The sequence below is a fragment of the Strix uralensis genome, chromosome 3, assembly GCF_047716275.1.
Source record: "Strix uralensis isolate ZFMK-TIS-50842 chromosome 3, bStrUra1, whole genome shotgun sequence".
Taxonomy (NCBI): Eukaryota; Metazoa; Chordata; class Aves; order Strigiformes; family Strigidae; genus Strix; species Strix uralensis.
In genome coordinates, this window is record NC_133974.1 from 22,439,757 (window position 1) to 22,448,734 (window position 8,978).

General features: G+C 40.0%; 1 long non-coding RNA gene across 1 annotated transcript; it reads right to left on the reverse strand.

Moving 5' to 3' along the window:
- Positions 1-5,601: 5,601 nt before the first annotated feature.
- LOC141941734 (uncharacterized) lies at positions 5,602-8,698 on the reverse strand. The gene is made up of 2 exons (XR_012628402.1): positions 8,002-8,698; positions 5,602-6,171 (listed from the first exon to the last, which is right to left on the reverse strand). It is a non-coding gene; the product is annotated as an uncharacterized LOC141941734 (long non-coding RNA).
- Positions 8,699-8,978: the final 280 nt, after the last annotated feature.

The window sequence follows — 8,978 nt, forward strand, 5'->3', positions numbered from 1 at the left end:
TCAAACCTCCCTCTTTTTGGATCACTTATAAACACTTCAAAAAATAAACTCGCGATATAATTAGCTGCTGAAATGCTTGGCAGGTTGCCCTTAAAAAATCCCCACCAGAAGAAAACACACCCCCTTGATTCTTCCCAAGCATGTTCTTCAATAAGCTACTCGGACCTTGTCCCCTGCACCTGCACTGATTAGCGTAATCCTCCTGACTGCCTGTGGGTACCCCCAAAAACTAGTTTTCCCACAAGTGAGGTCCAGGAACTGTGTTACACGAGAGCTGGACAATATGGCAAGATCATTCCCCGCCTCAATCTCACCCTGCACAAGCTGCTGCTTAAGCCCATTTGCAAGTTGAATATATGCAGCAGTGCTCATTGGTGCCCTTATCCTTCAACAACTCTGTTACTGATACATGTTGAGGTTTTCTTTTAGTATATCTGAAAATGCATGACCTTGTCGAGCTGTCTGAAACCCTGTGTAGGAGCTACCTTTTCTAGCAAACATCTGCCTTACCTCTTAAAAGAGTCCTTCTCTTCTGCCTTTTGCATAATCCTGCCAAAAAGCAAAGGAAAATTCAGTGAATAAGTTACTCATTTTTGCTGCTATCTTGAAACACAAAAGCTCTTCTTATTTCTTTACGATTTTCATTTTCCTTCCCAGTGATTCTTATAACAATAGCTTCAAAACACTCAGAAGCTGAGAAACAGAAAAATGCACTGCTGAAGAAGGAAAGCAGAATAGCAGGTAAACATATTGTGACACCCAAGCTTATTCAGCAAAACCACATTTTTGAGAACAGTTTGGCAAGAAAGAAAATATGCCTTTTTAAAGTCAGTTTATACTTTGTCATCAGAACACAGGGGACCTTCCACTGCTTAATCTTTAGAAGATGTTACTTCTGAAGCTAATTCATAGTCCCCTGGTGCTCTAACTTCCACTCTGTGCTGTTAACTCTCACCCTATTTCTATAAATTCAGGTCTCAAGATTGTCCAGATCTTGACCCCCATCTGTGCTTGTAATGCTTCTCAGTGCTCTGCTTTTTTAACAAAGTTTGTAAGTACCCATTTTGTGTGGGAAGACCATCAATTAAAATATTAAATCAGCCCCATCTCATGACCAATCTCTGTCAAAAAAGCCATTTCCAGCTCCACAGGTACTTGCTCGAAGCAACACCTCACTTTCTCCCTATTAAGTATTTCCATTGTGATGATCACTTTCCATTTTCCTCATCTTCTCCATCTCAGTTCAGTTCCCATGTAGGACACAATCAAAGGCAAATGTTTTAGACAAGTCTGGATAGTTTGGCTCTGGTTCATCACCTTTACCCAGGAATAGATTATCACAAAAGCTGCCAGATAAGCCTTGCACAATCCATATTTGGTAAGTATTGTTGCATTTCTTCCACGTCTTTACTTATGTTTTTCTTCAAAATTGTTCTGAAATCATGAATACTGACAAATGGATCAGTAGATGCCTGGTTTGTGTTTTTCTTTCATTAAATATAGCTAGTAAGTTTATTATTCTCTAGTCAAAAGCTACCACAGTCAGTGTGATGGGTGTATTTATAACAGTTTCTACCAGACTTCCATCTCCATGTGCCAGTTCTCTCAGTGTTCTGGGATCATATGATCCCTCCAGCTGAACCATGGTGAAGTATTTAGGACTGTCTGCTATCTTGTATATAGTAATGTTCATATCCATAAGTCATCTCTCCCCATTTTCTATCAAATCTTCCCACTAAAAAGCGATGAGCCACTTAATTTTAGGAGTAGAAGTTTCTCAACACAGGAAAATTAAATTCTGAATTTATGTTCACGTACACCATCTCATGAAACTCTGTGGGATTGCTACCCAAAGACTGTGCTTTTGGGAGAAAAATATTTATACTTGCAAAGATATGTAAATCCTAACACAAATTTTATGAAAATAGTTTTCAGACAGGTAAGCTTGATACCTAGAAAGATATTGGATCTCCCACTCATTTTCATTTAAGGAAAAGAACTACTTCAAAGAGAACAGATTAAAAACTTGTTATTTATATCTTCCAGGCAATTTTGGTTTGTGTTGTGTTTCTGCTTTTTAAGGCAGTGTAACAATCCCCACTTGTATGTACGACATTGGGACACTCTTCCTCTTCTGTATAAACCTGTATTTCTGGATGTCTGTAAATCAGTCCCTCAAGATCATTCCAGACAGAAACTTGGCTTCCAGACTCTCAGTGCAGAGGAGAATGCTTTTCTTCCTGCATTTGACAAAAAGTAGATTTGATAGTGTGTAAGCCACACCACTGGAATGCAGTAAATAAATAAACATTTAAAGGATGTATTAGCAGCCTCAGGCAGTTTATTTACCTAGCTCTAACTCAAATTACCTCAGTTTAAAGAACAGTTCAGGCATTCAGCTGCTCTCCGACTTCCTGCATCCTGTCCCCTCAACAAGAACAAAGAATGTGAATATGCAGGAACAACAGACACAGAGAAGCACCAAAGCATCAGGACCACGTTTGAGAGCTTGTAACACATGCTTGAATCCCACGTATTTCTGGTGATGCTTTGCCAACAGCTCCTGAGTGCAGAGGGCAATGTAGGCACTGCTTACACCACACCCAGAACATGAAATTCTGGGCAAGGAGACCCAAATCTTCCCATCCCAGAAGGCAAGCTATGGTAATGCTCTGCCACTATTCCATTCTCAGATAATTTTTATAAATGGGAGGAAATGCAGACCACAGAAGAAGGAGTCAATAGACCAAATATTACAGAAATTCCCCATCGTGCCTTCCTTTTAGAGGGCTAAGGCACCAACATTGCATTTCATGCCATGAAATTCTCTAGTTGCTATTCCTCAGCTGCCAGAGAGTATCTTCCCACCAAGCTCCTCCTGGGATCAGTGCTATGAATATCCCCTCCAACACAGCAAGCCGAGGCAGGCAGCAGCCACAGATGGTATTTGGCTTGGAGAATGTTTAGTTATGTGAACATCAGCTTTCACAATCTGATTCATAGCCTGAATGAAGGTTGCAAGTTTTCAGGCTGGTACACAGACACATTCAACTCTAGATTGTAGCCTTAGCAGCTGTTTTATTTAATCTGAAGAGAGTCAGTTACAATGAACATAAAATGTCTTTAAAATCCCCTGTCCACTTAAATTTCCCCCCTTTCTCCCCGTTCCTTGTTCCTTTCCATCAGGGATCAGGATTCCATGTTTTAGAGAGGTAATGAAGGAAAACAAATAGTTATGTATCAGTTATTCCTCTATGGCCACATGAAATTGATTGCTTTAATTGTCTAAAGAAGGGAAATTCTGTCTGCTATCAACTACAGAGTTAATAAAGAATCTCAAAGGAAATGTTTTGTTGTAGAAGAGGGAAAAAATCCCTTCCTCCACTGTAACTTTGACACTAAACCAGAGTCATCCAGTTTTCCTTGGGCTTGTGTCTGAGGCATCAGAGTTCCCTCCATGGCCTCAGAGGGAAATGGACATGTCTAGAGGGCAGTTTTAGTGGCCTCACAGCATCTCAAGGCATTGGGTTCTTAATTCAGTTGATAGTCTAAAATTAAGGAGAATTAACTGAGACAGTTTAGCAGAAGTAAAAGTGTGGAAAAGACTGAAAAAACTGCATAGTGTGGGCATAGGTAAACAGAAGGATTCAACTACCTACAAATTTTGGTGTTTGCTTCACCAGAAGAATTTTCTGGTAAGATTAACAAGCAAATGGATGGTGTTTGTCAGAAGTGTGCAGCCTACATTGAAACAATGCTACTGACATTTACTTGGGTTTTTCCCCCTCTGAGGAACTCTTCTTTTTAAATTATAACTCTGTAATTGTCTTATATATCCTGGTTTCCATTTACCTTAAAATCAGCATAGATCCCTAGTGCTGTTTAATGGAAAAAGAGAAAGATTTGGTTATTTAAACAGGTGCCCAGTCTCTATGGGATGCATAGATTGAGGGGAGTTTAGTGAATACCCATGCAGTCATTATAGCTAAAACTGTTGATGAAAAGAGTTACAAATATGTTTTTCCCCTAAAACGATGAGACAGTATATGATGTTGTCTTACATTAAGGTTTCCTTTTTGATTAATTGTTGTATTCTCTAAGAACAAACCAAATGTGTAAGGACACATCCTGGCTGCTCCTGTACCCTCTTTGCAATGCCTTGATGACACACTGAGATGCTGATGGTGCTGATAACACCTGGCAAAGGCAGCTTAATGCCATCCATTTTCTTTTCCCCAAGGTCCCGATGGCTATGGTGGCTTGGGTGAAGAAAAGAAGGGATTGAATGGCTGGAGATGGCACTACATGGCACCTGCAACAAACCCTATCAGACTGGGGAGACAGAAACAAGGTGTAGTGTAACATCAGTGGGTGTCAGCCACTGCAACCTTGCTACACATACCTGAGCTCTTTATACAATAACTTCAGTGGAAAATGGTGCAGAAAGGATTCCAGCAGACAAGGTTATCAATCTGATCTAAACAGCACAGATATTTTTCAGGTCAGCACAGGACAATAAGCAGTACCACCCTGAAGCATCTTTCTGAGCTTTAGTGACCACCAGCAAAGTGTGGCAGCCTCTTAGAGCAAGTTGGGATGCTTCTGCTGCTAACAATGTAAATTGTCCATGAGGAGAAAGTCCTGTAACTGCATTTCAAGCTGTAAAGCAAGTCAGAAAGCTCCCACAGTTTGGTGTAACTATGCTAAAAGCTAAAGAAGTCTAATACATAGGTGAAATCACATTTCATTTTGCCTGTGTGAGGCAGAAGGACCAAAAGGTGATGGTTGATCTGAAAATATTTGGATTTGCTCTCTTTAAGATAAAACACTAAATATCTTATTCCCATTTTGTTTTTTTGTATTGTTACAGCCCTATCAATCTGAAGACAGAGGAAAGGCAAGATCTGTAGGAAGAGAAGCTGTCTTTTGACATGCCAAAATGCCTGTTAAGTGCTAAAACCAGTCAACACCACTCTGCAGCCATCACAGTAAGTATCCCTTGCCAACGGAGCTAAAGAAATGTATAGATACTGATCCTTTTATGAATGTGATATGTTTCATCCAGGTATCAAGTAGAGAATGGTTCTACAAAGACAAAACTAACCAAGCTGTATACACCAAGGTGAACACACCTTCACTAATGTACATAAACATCAGGTAAGCATTGGGAGAATATTTTTCATGAAGCAGACACTTCGACTTTGAGCTCTCAGCACTGTTCCCCTTCAAAAGTTGAACTTGAAAATGAAAATTTGTAATTCCACTTGTTTTATAGACAATAGAAAAACTTCTTCCTATTAAGCTTTCTCTTCTACAAATGTCTTTCTCTCTTTTTATTCCACTGGGACTAATGACCTTATCATCTGTTCTCTTCTAAGATCCTCTACCACTCTACTCCTTTTTTGCATATTGTCTAATTCATTAAAATACTTAAATTAAACTCAGAGCAGATGTTCTGTTCTCAGTCTTTCTCAATCTGATCTTGACCTTTCTTCAGATTTGCTTCTTCTACCTCAGACCCAAAGAAGGGTCATTTATCCCAAGTGCTGCTTGTTTGTTTCACCTGTGTAGAGGTTTGCAGACTGCCACACAACCAGGATCTTCACATTTTTTTGAGGAATTTAATTATTTTAACAGTACATATAAACTGGACCTCTTAAAGTATAAGAACAAAGTGAATAAACAATATTTTCACAGAATCACGGAACAGCCCAGGCTGGAAGGGACCTTGAAAGGTCATCTGGTCCAATCTTTTGTGAGAAAGGGAGCCTAGATAAGCCTAGATGTTAGTTCCTATAATAGCTAAGGATTATAAAATAGTGGAAATAATGGGAATAATCTTGTAAACAGAACTGCTGTTGAGTAGGCGAAGTGATGTTTGATGCTTAAGAGTGTCCTTTATAGGCAATGAAAACTTTTGCACCTTCTGTTACTGATGATCAAAGATCTGGTCACATAGTGCATGAAATGAACCATCCAATCATCATTTCTTTTCAAAGGATCATTAGTCTTGTGTTTCTGAACTGCTGGTTTCATAAAGCACAAAAGCCTTTGGACAAGTTGTCATCCTGGGACTTGATGTCCTGTACTCGGTAATGCATGGGCTTCTGTGCATGTTCAGTTGGAAATCCACAATGTCACTTTTCCTGTTGTTGATCATCAGTATCTGTTCTGAAGAGGACAGAAAGCAGAAGTATATGTGTTTAAAGGTTTATTAGCACAAGAATCTTTCATGCCTGTTAGCTGTTAATACAGATATTTTTCTCAATTTGTTTCCTTTCTTACTTTTGGACTTGTCATTTTTCACTGTGTTTTTCTGTGATAATCACCTGGTTAAGACATTTGTTTCTTCTGATTTAGTTTTTCTAGGCATTTCCTAATCAAGCTCTCTTCATTTTGCTTCTTCTTCTGAATTCTAACTACTTTATCACTATTATAGAAAGCACAAATTATGTCTATGTGCATAATTGATAAATTGGTTTAGTGGCAGACCTCTAAAATATGGGTTGATGAAAGTTTATGGCCAGCCTAATGTAATTACTAATTTGTAGGTGGAAATATTGGCATATTTTTTTAAAAACTACTTTTGCTCAAACTAGGCATTAATCCAACCCACAGCAAATTAATTTGTTTCAAACTGTCCAGTTTTTATCACTCTGGCATTTTTCAGTTGGAATATAATTTTGATTTATCATAATGCACCAACCTGGTATTCTAGGTGATATCTTACTGGAGCAACAATGTAAGGATGTGTCTTTTTGAGGATACAGATTTGTGCTGCCATCAGAGATGGATGTCATGAGACCAGCAGCTTTAGCTGAGCGGGCAGCCAAGGGCAGGACTGACAGCCCACTTGTCCTCGTCGCATTGGGGCAACAGAAGAAGGTACTTCTGCCACAAGGTATTTTTCAACTGATTCAAAGCTCAAATCTTTGCCTACAACTCAGGTGGGCTGAACAGAGTTTATAAGGAATTAGGTCACTCACTTCCATGCTCTGGGAATCACCTTAATGATTAGAGGTATATTACAGGACCTAGGAGGAAGTAAAGAATTGTACAAAAGAGGCTAAAAATCAAAGATTTTTTGGGGAAAATGGCAGTGGTGTTATAGCTTCAGGGTCTCTGGGTTGAACACAGATTAATGGATGTAAAGAGGCTGTTGCCCCTGTTCTGGTGGCAAACATTTTTCCTTGAAAACCAAATAGAAAAGGCTTCCTCGTGACTGTTAATTTATTATAAACAGTATGAATTGCAGGCAGGATTTTCAAAAGCATTATCTGTGTCTTTGGAAATCACAAACATTTCCCTCCCTGCCCCCCCATTCACTTCAGCGAAGCTGCTTAAAAGTCCCTTAGTATTTTCAGGTCACTGGCATTATTCCATGGATCTGAATTTAAACTTACGCTCATTGTCTTACCAGACCAAGACCATTCTAAGTGTTTTTTGAATCAATAATTTTCCCATCCTTTCCACGTACAAAATGGTTTTGTTTTCTCTTTAGTTTCTCCATAAATCTTAAGATACTGTCAAAATGCAACGTGATTTATATTCATTGTGCTTCATATATGTTCCCCAAAGGTGCCAAAACAATAAACCCTGGGTAATAGATAAGTTATTGCTGATAACTCAACCAAGAAATATATGACAACTGTGATAGCATGGTTTGTTCTTAGCAATTATTTGTATTCTCTGAGAGATGGAAACTATTCCAGAGCCTGGGAGCACAAAGCCTCTAATCCAGCCATTAGGAAGAGAAGGTAGATTCACTAAACTGCCAGGCCACAGAGATTGCTTATCTCTTTGTCATTACGCTGGGGCAAAGACAATTATTTCTGTCAAGCCTGGGCACAGGTTTCTCTCTGAAGGAACCTCAGATTGGGAGCACTTGATTTCTCCGGGGAGAAACATAATTTATCCTATTCATAAGCAAATAAGTAGGTTAGTAATTAACATAAGAAAAGCCTATATGAAGCAGATGGCAGAAGGGAGAAGAACTGGAACCTCAAGTGATCGCTAAACAGCAGGGCAAGGGCACATGGGCTGACGCTGGCAGGCTCGTGCCCTCTCCACCTCCATCCAAGGTCAACCAAGCTGCTTCGTTCAGGAAGGTATAGGAGCTGCATCTGTGTGGAGCGGGGGCCGGCATGCTGTAGCCACTCTCTTGGTGGGACTGTCAGTGGAGCAGCAGGAGAACAAAAAGGATGCACAACTGCCCAGACCCATGGTGCAAGTGCTGCTTAGCTGAGCAGTCCAAGAGCTGAGCGGTCCAGGAGCAGGCAGCATCGCCGTGGTCTGCACTGAAAGCCAGAGTATCACTGTGAAGATGCACAATATGAAATTCAAAATGGAACAGGGTTATTTAATCAGCAATATGTTTGTAATAGCACGAATTGCTCCCTGCTCATAAGTATGTGCATTAAATGCTTTCCAGAGACCAGCAGAGTAACCATGGACCCAAAAACCTCAAGGAATGAAAGGCATGGAGATCCCTCCCAGCAGGGTAGTGTTACAGACAACATTTAAAAAACACATCCAAATTTAAAAATAAAGCGAATAAACAAGTAAGCATGTTGCCCTCCACTACTGCTCAGTACATAACCTCTTACTGAGAAATGAACTGTCAGCAGAGCTGGTTGAGATTGCCACACCGGAGATGTGTGTCATAATTCACGCCATTTTTGTGGAGATGGAGGTACCAAGAGTTACACATCAGCTCAACAGAACTCCTTCAATAGCCAGAAGAAAGGCTGCCCAGCATATATCCAAATCATATTCTGGAGGAGACCATAGCTGAGATAGGTGAGAACCACTGAAATGCTCTGACATCCCTCACTAAATTTGGGAAGAGGGATAGATATGGGCACTAGTGCTCTTACATAGAGCCTACCCTGGGACCTTTGACTACGAGGTCCTTTTGTGACTCTTCTTGACCTTCTTTGTATTTAAGTAGTAGACTTCCTAGCAGGAACAACCTCTGG